Raw genomic sequence first — 15,923 nt, 5'->3', positions numbered from 1 at the left:
TCTCCTACGCCGACGACACCCAGTTGATCGTCTCCCTAACCAACGACCCAGCCGCCGCCAGAGCCGACCTGCACGAAGGGATGAAAGAGGTAGCCGAGTGGATGACGACCAGCCGCCTGAAACTGAACTCCGACAAGACGGAGGTCCTCATCCTGGGCTCTTCACCCTCCGCCTGGGACGAATCCTGGTGGCCTCCCGCCCTGGGCACCGCACCCAAGCCAACAGACCATGCACGCAACCTGGGCTTCATCCTGGACTCCTCCCTCTCCATGACCAGGCAAGTCAACAACGTCTCCTCGGCATGCTTCAACATCCTACGCATGCTACGGAAGATCTTCTGGTGGATCCCCACCGAGACCAGGAAGACCGTCACCCAGGCCCTCGTCACCAGCCGACTGGACTACGGCAACGCCCTCTACGCCGGTACCACCGCCAAGCTCCAGAAGAGACTCCAGCGGATCCAGAACGCCTCTGCCAGACTCATCCTCGACATCCCACGCACCAGCCACATCTCCGGACACCTGAGAGACCTCCACTGGCTCCCCGTCAACAAAAGAATCACCTTCCCCCTCCTCACCCACGCACACAAAGCCCTACACGACCAAGGCCCGAGCTACCTCAACAGCCGAATCAACTTCTACGCTCCCAAACGCCACCTCCGATCAGCCAACCACGCCCTCGCCGCCGTCCCCCGCATCCGAAGAGCGACTACAGGAGGAAGGTCCTTCTCCCACCTGGCCGCCAAAACCTGGAACTCCCTCCCGACCGACCTGCGCCTGACCCAAGACCACCTCTCCTTCAGGAAGAAGCTGAAGACCTGGCTGTTCGAGCAGTAGCGGCACCCCCCCTCCCCCAGCGCCTTGAGACCCCACGGGTATGTAGTGCGCTCTATAAATGCCAGTGATTGATTGATTGATTGATTGATATCAAGGAGCCGCTGTAGGCCTCAAGCATGTGAATCTATGAAAGATCCAATACAGGAGAACTATTATGCCATAGCAGAAGAATCTGCATATAAGGCAAGGGGTTGGTGGCAGCATTTTAACACAATTAAACAATTTAACAGTAGGCCAAGGCAAAATGTTAGTATGAAATTTTAAAGTAGACAATGCTCGAGATTGAGCATAATGGCAGGTAATGTATGAATGCAGCTTTATGGTGAAGCTTCAAAAGACTTAGGACCTACTTACAACTTTGGCGGACTCAGTACTGCTGTCGCAAATGCGTCGGAGTCCCCGTCCGCCGGCTTGGCGGTCCGCCAGCTGTATTTTGATGTTGGTGGTTCCACAGACGTAACACCGCCCAGTTCCTGTCACCACAGCCAGGATTTCTCACCCCACCGTGATGGAGTAACAGGCTGCAGCAACTGATGGTAGAAGTCCAGACACCGTGCCAGCAGTGCCTTACTGCCAAGGGAAGACCTTTCACACTCGATCCAGCAGGAACACAGGAAATAAGGTTAAAACTTACCTTATGTCCAAATTTCACTCCTCTTCCTGGCACCGAGCCCAATGTCCAGGTCCCCTCTTTGCAGCTGTCTACGTGGGAAATCCCCACTGCTGTTGTCATAGGAACAGGTAAGCCACTTGTAGATTCCTGCACTCTTCCAATGGCTGTATACCCGTGCTGCAATGCATTTTTCACACAAGCATCGTCTGTATGTCCAAAGCATATGTGTGTATTTTCTAATTATGCACATTAAAATACATACATATGCATTGACATAGTGGGGAAAACTATGGGCTACCACACGCAACAGTCTCCCGCCGCCGGGTGACCGCTGCCGTCACACCGTAGGCACATCAGGAACATACAAATAAGGCAGTCAGGTTACCAGCAGCTTGGCGGTGTCCTTGGGACTGCCGCCACAGTAAACTGATGGTTAGACGGCCAAAGTTGTAATCAGGCCCTTACTCTGGTGCCTTGTATTTTAAAAGAAGAACTATAACTGTGGATGTTTTTTCAAAGTTGTGTTTACCTTTCTATGCAAAATTGTATCATATGGAAATGTTAAAAATAGCAATAATTATTAATATATTTTTTTTTTTAAAGAGTGGACCCATTAAGCCACGGGTACTAATAGTACGGCCTAGGGGCCGCCAGCGGCCCGCCCGGCCTTCATTGACGGCCCGTGGACCTTCTCTTGCCATATGCCAGTTCCTTCCTGGAAGTAAACAGAGAAGATGGCCGCAGGAGCATACGTTGTGAATACGTATTTAATACGGATGCACAAGCGCTGACTTATAAAGGACATTTTGGGAAGCTTCCTGTGTCTGTGGTGCCGACGATGTCCTCTCCGCCCGCAGACTGCAGACCCGGAGAATCTTCACTGCAGCCTGAAATCGGCCCGTAGAATCGAGGGCAGCCTCTCCGCCGCAGTCTCTTCTTGCCCCGGAGCCTCTTCAGCCCCTGGCTGCAGCCTCTTCTCGTTCACCACAGACTCTTCTCGCCCAGGAGCCTCTTCACTGCCTGAGGGCGTCCTCTCCACTGCAGCCTCTTCTCGCCCCGGAGCCTCTTCTCTGCAAAATAAGAAGTCAGTACCTCTCTTTCTTGCTTACAAATTACATTGAAATACCGATCTTCCAAAGCTAGAAGAAGAATTGTGAGTCCTTAATTGAATAATATTGTATTGTATACTTTTCACTAGTGGTGGTGCGGGTTGCTCGTGTATTTAAAGGGAGCACTGTATTCAATCTTTCACCACTGGCCTTATGTGAAGAAGGATATATGTGGGCAATGATATACAAGTGACATTTGAAGTTTATTTTATTAGTTTGCATAAAATGTACAACAGCCATTTAAAATGAAAAAGAGGCCCCATATCAATTCAAAAAACACCCAATCACGCAAAACTCTTAAAACTGGAAAAAATGAATTAGTCATGCAAGTATCTTAAATATTTCTTTAACTTTACATTTTTTTAAACTGGTGCGCAAATTGAAACATTAGATAGGCTGGACCTTTCGCCTAAATAAACATAAAAGTAAAATACCATGTTAATCACGCCTGTTCCCTAAAAAAGTGGATGAGGAGGGGTGCTGTAATGTACGGTTGAGAGAAATATTTCTTAGGACCTAGTAAGACTGTGTGAGGAGGTGTATTTTGCAGGTTGTTAAAGGGTAACGTTTTCTAGGCATAAAAAGGGGGAGGGCAACATCTGTGTAAACCCATGGGTTCCCTTTATATCAGGGACAAAGGGCTGGATTAAAAATAATATGGAGCCTATATCTCAAACATCCTTTCTACTTGTTAAATTCCATCAAGTTTCGCCTCCAGAAGAATCCTAAGCAGTATCAGCAGTATTTTGTGAGCTGGAGACCTCCCCAACATATTTCAGTGTCCTACCAGTGTTGTACGGCTGCTTTACTTCTGTACCTGCATTGTGAGCGAGGGAGAAACTGCTACTTATCCTGGCCATATGTTTTGTCACAAGTTTGTTTTCACAGTTACTTCTTTTATCTTTTCTGTGTGTAGGAAGCTTGCAGAACTCATCAATGTGCTGTGAGAACTAAATGTCACTGCTGAAAGTGTTCTGTGTGAGTGAATATATGTATTGGTATTTACATAGCACAAACCTAGCTATGAAACAACAAAGTACTGAACATCACATGAGGGGTTGGGCGATGATTGACACGATTGTGTACATCAGGTAGGGATTATGCAAATACATTTTACACACATTAAAGTTCACATTTTTAGCCACAGAGAGAGTATGGGGTTTGCCCGGAATCACACATTGCTGAGTCAAGTCCCAAGGCTGGGATTCGAAACTGTGTCCCCAAGTTACCTTTTCACTTTCCCCTTCAACATGAGAAAACAAACAGTTTTCTGCTTCTTATGTCCCAAGTTTTGCTCTGGAACACATCAGATTTGTAGACTGAGCAATGCAGGCTCTTTGCATACATTGTACATCTTCAGCTGCCCACATCCTTTACATACACAATGAACAGATCCAATGTTCCAAGCCAACAACAGACATCTGGGAATGTAGTTAGTCATCCTAAGCTCTTACACATGTAATAACACCAACCCCCAATAAGAGTGAAAAGCTAAAGAACTTTACATACAATATACAAGTGAATATGCATAATCCTCAAACACATTAACACCAACATACATTGAACACTTCTGCTTCTGATTTTATTAATGATTTCCACCACTGATGAAGCTTCCATGATTCAGCTACTCATAGAGTATATCCAGTTTTGTGCACAATCTTATCCAAGGTCAATAAGCACATCCAATAGTTTGTCATTAACGTGTTTCTTTCAATGATTTGGCGCTCACAATGCATTCTAATCACCATCACTGCTCCTGTCTGTTTGTGCGTGGGGACATATCCATCAGCCCTCGTGCTAATAATACCAGAAGTTATCTAGGACAAGACATTTTCTCCCTTTACAAGAGTTACTCTTAAGCAGTCCACATTCTTGTCAGCAACCCTGAAGGGTAAGACCATTCGAATACAGCCAATAGAATGCTTCAGGCAACCAGTGATTCCTTTATGCTGCATTTGTATTAACATGAATATGATGAACAAACAAGCCCCCTGTTCTACGCCTACACCCTTGTAATGAAAATATTTCTAAACTTTGCCAATTTGCTATTACATAAACTGTAACAAGACTAATCATTGACGAGTTAACATCCTGAGTAATACCTGAAAACAGAAACATCAATTTAACATATGATTTTTAATGATTATTTATACTTTCCAAGGTTCTATCTCAGGCTTAATGTTTATTTAAAAAATACTCAAATTAGTGTTTCGTTTCCTTATAATCCTCTGCCTTCCTGAAGTCCCAAAAATAATAACTTGACTCTGCCCACTGGCCCAATCTTCAGGTTATTCCAGCCCTCTGATTCTCCGCCCGCTCTACGAACCCCCACCTGAAACCTGGCCCCTCCCCTCGCCTATCCCCTCTCTACAGGACCGGCCATTGTATCTGAGCCATTCACATTCCTATAGTTTGACAGCTGCTCCACAAAAAATAGCGCTGTCCTGATTAGCTCCTTCCATATGTTTTTCTACTATGATATCTGACTTTCCCTACGTTTATGCAGACTGGTCCGCTATTAGATTGGAATTGGAATTGGAATTGGAATTGGAATCGGTATTTATAAAGCGCGACTGTCGCTTCGGAAGAAGCATCCTGGCGCTGACTGGAAGGTGAGCGGAGGGGGGTGAATTTAAGGCAGGATTAGATGGCGTCCCGCACATACTCGTCTGATAAGCTGAAGATCCATGTTTTCAGTTGTTTCCTGAATTGGCTTTCCTTTGTCAGTGATCTCAGATGCTGGGGCATTGCGTTCCATGCTTTGGAGGATAAGTGGGTAAGAGTTTTACCCCCTTTGGTTTTTAGGTTGAACCTGACTAGTGTTAGAAGGTTGTTGTTGGAGGATCTCAGGGACCTGTGAGGATTATAGTGGGGGTAGCGTTTGACTAGGTACTTGGGACCAATATGGTTGAATGACCGGAAAGCCACGGTTAGGATCTTGAACAGGATCCTTTTGTGCAGGGGTAACCAGTGGAGGGTTCTCAGGGCGGACGCGGCTGAAGATCTTCTGGGGAGTTTGAGCACGAGCCTCGCCGCCGAGTGTTGGACACTCTGGAGTTTTTTGAGTGTGGATTTCTTCACGCCTGCCAGGAGGCCGTTGCAGTAATCTATGCGAGATAGGATTAGTGCCACGGTAACCGTCTTTCTGGCTTCAATTGGAAGGAAATCAAAAAAATTTTTGAGGGATTTGATGATTCCGAAACAGCTTCCTGCGACAGTCCTGACATGCTGGTCAAAGGACAGGTTAGTGTCGAAGGTGACGCCAAGGTTTCTTGCAGTGGTGACGGTCTGTGGGGGGGCTGTGGAGTCCTTTGGCCACCAGAGGTGGGGACAGAAGTTGACGTTTTTCCCTATGGGGAGGATTTCTGTCTTCCCTGTATTACATTTGAGGTGGTTGGTTTCCAACCACAGGAAGACCTCTTTCAGGCAGTTAGTTAAATTTTGTTCGGCACTTGTAGAGTTCTCCTCTAACGGGACTATAAGTTGGGTATCGTCGGCGTAGGATGTAACAGTGATACCGTATGATTCGATCAGGGAGATGAGGGGTATAAGATAGATCTGTTACAACTGTCACAGTTGTTCTAATTCCAATGTTTTCTGCAATAGCTGTATTTCCAATACAGACAGAGAGGCCATATTTGGTTTAATTGGATTTATTTTGGTCTAATTCAACTCGAGATCACCGATTTGGCAGATTACCGTTTTTTTCTCCTGTTGTCTCCCAGTCTAAACCCACCTCAAACTCTGTACCCTTGTACTGTATGTATGCCAGGTCTGGTGGCTCAGTGGACTAATGCATCCACTGCAGGAGTCTGTGTTCTACCTCATGGTCACAGGTTCCAATCCTGGCGGGTCCTGCCTTTCAACCATCTGAGGTCGATAACATTAGTTGGGTAGCAATAAACATCTGTTAATCAGCGCGAAGATACCTACGGGTGAACGTGTGTGTGCGTGAATGCCATTTATTTCAAATCCCTATTGAGTGACAACCACTGGCTTTAGGAAAGCCGACTGCTTTTTCATTTGCAGGTTTACCCATTACTTTGTATGTTTAAACAAAACATTACTTTGGTGTTGCACACAGATCTGTTGTGAAAAGTGGTGTTGTCCACCGGTCGTCACGTGGTGTCAGTACAACGGTCATGACGCAGTGTCGGTCCATAGGTCGTGGGGCGTGTCGGTCCATCGTCATGGGGCGTGTCAGAATATTGGTCGTTAGGCGGTGTCAGTCCATTGGTCGTCAGGTGGAAAATCAGATTCCTGGTCCTTGTTACTTATTGTATAGTAACAAACTAGCTGGAGAGGTCCGCGATGGTCTACAGTCCAGTTTCCAAGCCTTGCAAACAATCCAGATCAATACAGAGCGGACACAGGACCTTCCAGGCAGCATGGGAAGAAGAGTACTTGTTTGTTGAATGCCCAAAAGAAAAAAAACACCTGTTTGCTTTGCAAAGAGAAAGTAAATGTTCTTAAGAGGTATAACCTGGAACGCCTCTACAAAACGCAGCACTCTGGATACACTGCAAACCTCCCACTGAACTCAAAATTCTGTTCTGCAAAAGTGGCATTGTTAAAGCAAGCTCTTCTTTCCCAGCAGAAGATCTTCCTTTGTCAGATGAAGGAATCGGAGACTGTTACAGAAGTGTTTTTCAAAATATGCTACTTGCTTGCCAAACATTAAAAAATATATCACAAATGCAGAGCTGGTGAAGAAATGTTTCCTTTCAGCAGCCAACATTTTATTTGACAACTACACTAATAAAGCCAGTATTTTAAAGGAAATCGGTGCATTGGAGCTATCAGATTCCACGTGTGCATGCAGAATAGAGGCAATGGGTTAAAACGTCCAGGAGCAGGTGATCAAAGCAGTCAGAGAGTCACCGTTCTTCAGCATTGCCATGGATGAGTCCACAGACATGGGCAATGTGGCCCAGTTATTAGTTTGGCTGATGTATCTCGACCAATCGCTTCATCCCAAAGAAGAGCTCCTGTGCCTTCTATCACTGCAAGGGCACACAACAGAAGAAATACTGGACAGCATGAGCAACTACTTTAAAACAAATGATATACCACTGAACACTCTTGTCAGCATAACAACAGATGGGGCTCCTGCCATGGTAGGCCATGACAGAGGGTTTGTATCTATGCTTAAAAAGAAGCTCATAGAATAGACTGTGATAGACTACCACTGCATTATTCACCAAGAAGTATTATGTGCAAAATTAAAGCATGGAGAACTGAATAATGTCCTAAAAGTTGCAGTGAGAATTGTTAATTTTATCCGTGCCAAAGCTCTGAACCATAGACTTTTTAAAGCAATGCTGCAGGAATCTGAAGCCGAATATACAGACCTCTTGATGCACACTGACGTGCGTTGGCTAAGCAAAGGGAAGGTTCTAGAGCGGTTCATCGTATTGCTTCCTGAAATTGAACTCTTTGTGAACAGTGGAGGTCAATCATTCCAAGAACTAACTCATGTGAAATGTCTTATTATGCTCCATTGTCTTTCAACTCTTTACACACATTTCAATGCTCTCAATTTGACCCTGCAAGGTAAACAACAGCTTGTGTGCTCCTTGATGAATGGTATTTATGCTTTTGTAAGTAAGCGTGTGCTATTCAAAGAACAGCTGGATATAGTGACTTCACCCACTTCCCAAAACTGTTGGCTGTGATGCAGAGGCTTCTAGATGCACAAGAAATTCTGTCAAACCTAGACCTTGGTGCATGTCTTTAAGAAACTGCTGGGGAGATCAAACGCTGATTTTCTCACTTCAGAGCCCTCACCCCTCTGTTCTGGCTAGTCGAAAACCCCTGGATGTTGAGTGCACAAAATCTTGACGTTGTTGCCCTTATTGGCATGGAAAGGGCTGGAGCAGAAATAGAGCTAATTGACATGCAGCACAATTCAGCCCTTGAAGCATTTTTGTGGGGGCAAGCACCAGAAGAATTCTGGAAAATTGTGCCTTCTGACAAGTATGGGTCAACAAATGTTTGGGAAAGTTCATTTTCCACAATGGGACTGTTAAAGAGTAAACTCAGAAATAAGCTTACAGACATACATCTGGATCAGCTCTTAAGTCTTGTCTTTTCAGGCTTGGTACCAGATTACAGAAAACTAATTGGTGACATGAAATGTAAATGTAAATGTACAGGAATTTATATAGCGCAAATCACCAAGCGGTTTCTAAGCGCTTGCTTAGGGAACCCGTCCTGGTATTCCCCTGTGAGATAACCCTGGCAGGGTATCCGCAAGGTGAAAGCCAGGCATCCCGCCGCGAGGGGCCGTTGTGGAGATTAAGCAAGCTATTGCCCAGAGTTGCAGAGTGTGAACCCGTGAATCGAGTAGGCACCGGAGCGAGAATTGTCGAGTCCATGGATATTTTAGGACTCAAGACCCCGCCGAGCTGGGAATTGAACCCTGGTCCCGGACTGACCTCTGCTTCCAGGTCTGCCTCCTCTAACCAGTGAGCCACACTTCCTCATGTAAAATAAGTTTGTTGTGTTTGTCTTTAACGTACCTATTTTTGGGACTCTGAAGCCTGTGCTGCAATGGGCATGTGTTAAATGTTCGGTTACTGCAAATTGCCATGCAATCCCTCTTAAGATTACTATTGTCTGATAATAAAAAAATATTATAAAAATGTGCTCCTTGCAGTTACATCTGCTTTGGAAATACAGCATTGTCTAGTAATGCTTTGAAACGGTAGTGATTTTTTATTCCTCTAGCCCAGCCCTACACTAACCCCGCCCCCCACTGACCCCGCCCTCGCCAGTGGGGCCCACAGCCACAAACCACACTGTAAATTTGGCCCGGAGAGAAAGTTTGTGAGTACCCATGCATCAACCCTTTGGCTGCGGCGCGAATTCCCCCGCGGTGCTGGACATTCCATTCTTGGGTGCGGCCCGGGGCTGTCGTGCACACACACCCACCGTGACTCATGACGGCCGGGGGCGGTCATGAGCACGGAAGGGGTTAAGCAATATGAGCTCATGAAGAGAGATGGCAGTTTATCTGAGATAGAGTTGTTTGGATGTGGTCACCTCCGACAATGGATATGTACCCATCCATTAACCTACTGCCACAAGGCCACTCACTGGATTCAAGAACTAGCTCCTTAGGTTAAGACTGAATCATGTAAAGCATAAAGTGACTAGATAAAGGACAAGCATAATAGAGTCCTGCTCAGACAGGAGTGAAAAGAAAATAAGCAAAGACAAATCTTGAAACTGTCACCATAGAAGTAGGAGGAACGTATTAGAGAAGCCAGAGGTGGTATGGATAGAAAAGAGTATCAGAAGCCGGGACAGAACCATGGCGAACATTACAGCAGACAAGGCCATCTTGAGGATTCTGGTGGCCCTGGGCCAAACATATTTTGGGGCCCCCTGTTCGGAACAGCTTTGAATTCATGATCTAATTACATTTTTTTGTGCCCTCTTTGGCCAGGTCACTCACAGTGCACAGGCAAAACGATCCAAATTCTACATTTGTTTACATCTAAAATTAAGGAATAGCACAGCTGCAAATCACTAATATTTTTGCAACTAATCTCTGTGACCGCCTCCCATGTGTCATATGAGGGGTCTTGTTTTGATCTAAAGGAAACATTTTTATGAATGTTGCATGAACCAAATACAACATTTCTCTGCAATATGTCTGTAATAGAATGCCAGACATCACCCACATTAAAAGAAAAATAAAGAAAAACAGTATTTAACAAAATCTGTTTAAGAACTGTTCAAGGTCATAATGGCAAGTCTCTGCAGAACAGAGCTGAATAAAAAGCTGGGTCCCTGGCTAGCGCCCACTTTGAACACATCTTAAAATGTCTATGACAACAGAGTAGTAAGGAGGTATTGTTGTGCCTTTCTCAAAGCACACGAAAAGTCTAATTAGCAAGGCAAGATGAAGCCAACAAGGCTGTGGTACAGGAGATATCGAGAGAGACCTGAGAGCAAAATAGAGTACTAACCAATGCCCAAAGTAGCAGGAAGATCGAGGAGGATGAGATAATATAGTTTGTTGGGCAAAGCCATAGTTTGAGTCTTAGTGGTGTCAGTGGAGTTGACTGCTTAAACCCTAGCTCGAAATGGAAAAACGAGAGTTCGGATCTACATATCTACATAGGAAGATTACCATATATTTGCGTATAACCAGAGGTGGCTTATACGCTAAGGCGGAGGAGATTCGCATCACTGCTATCAGAGTAGGAGAAAGGAAAAATAAAATGATAATAACCCCGTTATTTTCATTTTATTTTTCACTATGGGGCTAGGTTAGGGCAGGGTGGGTGGCTGCAGGTACAGGGGGAGGAGTGGTGCACACTCTAAGTGGTATGATTGTTTGACAAACAGTCATGCACACATTACAAGTTCCCCACCAGGCTGCACTACACAGACTGGTGGGGAACATGCCCACGCATCATGTCCTCATCTGAGAGCTGAACCTTGACGCTCAGACCAATAACTGCACCCTAATCCAATTACCATGCATTGCAACATTGTGATTGGATTAGGGGAGGAAGCCTGTGTGCTTCCTGCTTATGCCAAAACTGAGAAGAAGGCAGCCTGAGAAGGGACCAAAGCTGAGGAGAGACGGCAGCCGTCAAAGCGTAAGTGTTTTATTTGATCCCCTAACCACCCCCGCTCCCTGCCGGCCGCCACTGCGTATAACCTAGATGATTCATAATCTTGTTAACCGCTGTTCCTACTGATCATAAAACGGTTCACAGAACCTTTTCACTAGACCTTTTTGACTGTTACCAGATGAGCAATTCTCGATGGCAGCATTTGGATTCGCTGAAAAAATGAGCTAACAACAGTTTTTTTCTTTTCTAACAAAGACAAAGCGTGGTATCACCTGGTAGATTGTCTAAAAGAACCTGCCTCAGATACTCCTGTACTCTACCACTACCCAGAGATGAACCAGCGACAGCAGAAGATTAGGGGCCTGATGTAGATTTTAGGGACTGGTTACTCCTGTCCACCGAAATATAAATCCTATTATATTCTATTGGATTTATATTTCAGCCGATGAGAAATCAGTCACTGTTGTGACAGAGTAACCCGTCCGCTGGAATCTAAATCAGGCCCTAACTCTCCGTAGCTTCTCTGCACAGTGGAACATGCAGGGCAATATATATCCAGGACCTTTCTAACATTGCTGAGTGGTAGGTTACCCCTAGATGAGAACTCAAAGGCATGGGCAGGCATGGGCAGGGATGGGGGGTATGCCGGGGATAAAGATGGGGGTAACATTTTTGTTGTATGGGTAGGCAGTGATTATTGTATCACATTGTCTGCATTGTCACTAATTATCATGCCAATGGTTATTCACTAATACCTGATCCATGATATGTTAGTAATTACTGCATATTGTACTGTTTGGCCTACCACATGTTGTCTGTATTGTTGGAAAGTACAATAAAACTTTGTTTTAAAAAACGGTTCTTTTTGCTTTCTTTTCAATACCCGAATTAATTGTCCTGTTCTAACGAATCATTACATTTCCAGAACATTTGTGACGGTTTCATCCATACCCAGCTGGTGAATGATACAAGACATTCCATTGGATTACTCACGATTTAGCACGCTTTACTAAACAGCATAACACGTTGGAAGGTTTTACTTACCATACCCATTGGTGTACAATTACAAATTGTAAAGCATTCACTTTCGTTTCCACAACATTTAGCACATTAGCTATGCAGACCAGAATTCTCATTTTGATACTACCAATTACTTACTAAAACCTGAAAAATTATATAATGGGCGGAGGTTTGCCACGTGTTGCACTGCGTTACAAGTGGAGCAAAATAGCAGCAAAGCAGAGCTCTTATTTCTTGAAATATATATATGATAACCACACCCCTCCATGTCACCAGGACACACTTTTACTCATCCCAATCTATGGCTTTTCCTTTCACATTCATTACTGTGTTAAAAGAGAACGATGGGGTTGATTCACAAAAGCGTCTTATGGGTATGGGAAGAAGTACAACATGAGTATTTCTTTAAGTACAGACCCCAAAAATATCCAACTCACCATTACTCATAGAGTAGGAAATGTAGACTTACACAAATCTCAAATTGGAAATATCGTTATCCAGAAATATTGACAGCAAGAATATCAAATTTAAGGTAAGAAATATTGTTTAAAAAAATATAGAAGTCATTAATAATGTTTGCAAAAATATAGTTGTTTTAAATATCGATTTTTTAATGTCTTATGTATTTTAGTTTATATTTTAAATGTATGTGATGTATGTTTTTTTGTAGAAGTATTGTTTACGTGTTTTAATATATGTGTTACATTTTTAGAGTAGTTAACAATTTCATTTTAATACAATTTTGCGTTTTTAGTTCCGTAGGGGGTTCTGGGTTTATAGGGGAAAAGGTTGGGAAGTAATTTATTTACAATAAATGAATGATCATGTTTTATTTATTTAATTTAGATTTTATAGTGTTAATTGTGGGGGGAAGTAATTTATTTGTAATTAAATATTAATTGGTTGTTAATTAATATTAATTTGTGATTTGATAATTAATTATTGTAATTGTGTAATTTCTTTTTAGGTGTGGGTTGTGAGGTTTATAGGGGTAAAGGGTGGGAAGTAATTTATGTTTAATTATTAATTGGTTGATCATTAACATTAATTTATTAATTGATATTTAATTAGGGTAGTTGTTTATATTTCTTTGAGTGTGGGTTTACATTTTTCTACTTACTTTATAATTAGTTTGTATATACTATTAATTTTTTAATTGAAAATAAGCTTTATTGTGTAATGAATTTTTTCACAGTTTAATTTTACCAATGGCTTGTGGGGATTATAGAGGTAAAGTGTGGGACGTTTATTAATTTTTATGAGTTTTAATTTGTTTTTTAATTAATAATATTTCTTTATTGGTCATTAATTATGTTAATTATGTAAGTAAATTTTTAAATAAAATTTAGATGTGGGTTGTGAATTGTGTGGTGTTACAGGGTAGGAAATAAAAAAAGTAAATTTATGTAATAATTCATGTTTTTGATTCTAAATAATTTCTAATGAAAAATAAATATTTGTTTGAATTTTTATTTTTTATTTTATTTAAAATAATATTTATAGGTATTTGTGATATGCATTAACATTATTATGTGTTTGTTTTTTCAATTTGTAATATTACATCTTTTGTATTTTAATTTTTTATATATTTATATATATTTTTATTAATTTTGTTTTTTAAATATTTTTGTTGTTAATATTTTGCATGTTTTTATTTTTGAACTGACTGGAGTGAGAATATTAATTGTTACCCCTTTGCAATCCAACATTTTCCCTACTGTTGCACTGATTGGAGTGGGAATAGTAAATTCTATCCTGGAGTAGTAAGTTTTACCTTTTGGCTATCCAACACTTTCCCTACTGTTGCACTCACTGGAGTGGGAATAGTCATTTTTACCCCTACGCAATCCAACACTTTCCCTACTATTGCACTCATTGGAGTGGGAATAGTAATGTTTACCCCTACGCACACCAACACTTTCCCTACTGTTGCACTGACTGGGGTGGGTATAATAAATGTTACCTCTCTGCTACCCAACACTTTTCCTTCTGATGCACTCATTGGAGTAGGAATCGTAATATTTACCCCTCTGCTATCCAACACTTTCCCTACTGTTACACTCAATGGAGTGGGAATTAGGGGCCCAATTCAGAGAATTAACTTAAGACAAAATCCTAAACTTACTACTTTTGGTATTCACAGAAGGCATTTAGTAGTAGTAAAATTTGGATTTTGTCTTAAGTTTGACTTAAGACAAACTTAAGACAAACTTAAGACAGACTTAAGACAGACTTAGGACAGACTTAAGGCAAACTTAAGACAAACTTTAGACACACTTAAGACAGACGTTAAGACAGACTTAAGACAGACTTAAGTTAGGATTTTGTCTTAAGTTTGTCTTAAGTCTGTCTTAAGTCTGTCTTAAGTCAAACTTAAGTCAAACTTAAGACAAAATCCTAACTTTACTACTACTAAATGCCTTCTGTGAATACCAAAAGCAGTAAGTTTAGGATGTTGTCGTAAGTTAGTTCTGTGAATCGGCCCCAGTAAGTTTTACCCCTCCGCTATCAAACACTTTCCCTACTGTTGCACTGACTGGAGTGGTAAATTTAAGTTTAAAGTTTTTTAACTAGTTTCAGGTTTTAATTTATAATAGAATGGGTTTTTTAAAATCAATTTTTTGTTATTGGTATATATATATGTGTGTGTGTGTGTGTGTATTTTTATATAATTTTACAATTATAAAATAAATTTAAATTAATAGTTTATTCACTGTTTTCAAGTAAATATATATATATACATATATATACATATATATATATATATTGATTATGTATGTGTGTTTAATCAAGTTTACTTGTTATATTTGTTAAAATGTATATTAAATCCACTTTGTTTTTTAAATATTAATGTTATTATTTAAAATATGTGATATTTTTTATTTTATTTTATATATATATAAATCGATATTTTGAACAACTATAGTTTTAACATCAATATTTCTTTTCTCTATATTTTTGTACCTACCTGTTTAAATATAGGGAGTCAATATTTTTGCATTTTATATTTTCTCATCGATATTTTTTACTTCCATATTTTTTACATTGATATTTTGTCAGTGAACCCACGAATTGTATATGAATATTCCCAGAATATTACCACTGTGTTCTCGTTTTAGAGTTGTATGGACCTCATGCGCTAAGCCATGTAAGAGTACGTAAAATAGTACAGCGGGAGTACAAATTTACATAACCCAAAATGCCAATGTAAAAAGGCCCGAAGGTGGCCAAATGACATTAGGTCACTAGGGCTTGGTGTGCATCGATGTTTACTTTAATCACCTTTCCAATTTATAAAAACAACGCAATTTTAACATGCACACCAGGAAAACGCTTAGAAATTAATGCTGTTGGTTGCAAACTCTAATGCTACTTTACAGTACTTATGGACGATGCACAATTGAGTAATTACACCGATCTAGTTATAGGAAACACTTTTCTGTTCCCAGTGCAGCTTAGCAATCTGGTTTCAAACTTGTTAACTTCGAAGTGAAGGGTGTACATTGCTTGACCCAAACTTTTCCAGTTATGACTGTCGACTTACAGTGTGGTTATTTAGCACAACAATAATAAAGGTAAGACATGTTTATCTCAAACATACATTTTAAATTAGGGTCTGAATGTTACCGGCAAGCATGAGGTTTCATTAAAGTATAGGGTAGGCTTATTGGAAACTCACAATTACACCTGTGCTATAATTATGTCTCTGGTATTTAGAGTAGAGCGGAGATAGGGTTGCAGGGGTAGGGGGCTT

General features: G+C 41.5%; 1 protein-coding gene across 1 annotated transcript in view; it reads right to left on the bottom strand.

The window, feature by feature from the left end:
* Positions 1 to 15,923, bottom strand: part of POLN (DNA polymerase nu) — a 2,689,548-nt gene that overhangs the window by 1,669,875 nt on the left and 1,003,750 nt on the right. The window lies entirely within an intron of this gene.

Source organism: Lissotriton helveticus, chromosome 2_2 (genome assembly GCF_964261635.1).
Source record: "Lissotriton helveticus chromosome 2_2, aLisHel1.1, whole genome shotgun sequence".
NCBI classification, from domain to species: Eukaryota; Metazoa; Chordata; class Amphibia; order Caudata; family Salamandridae; genus Lissotriton; species Lissotriton helveticus.
Note: the sequence above shows the minus strand (reverse complement) of the source record. Positions and strands in the feature narration are given on the sequence as shown.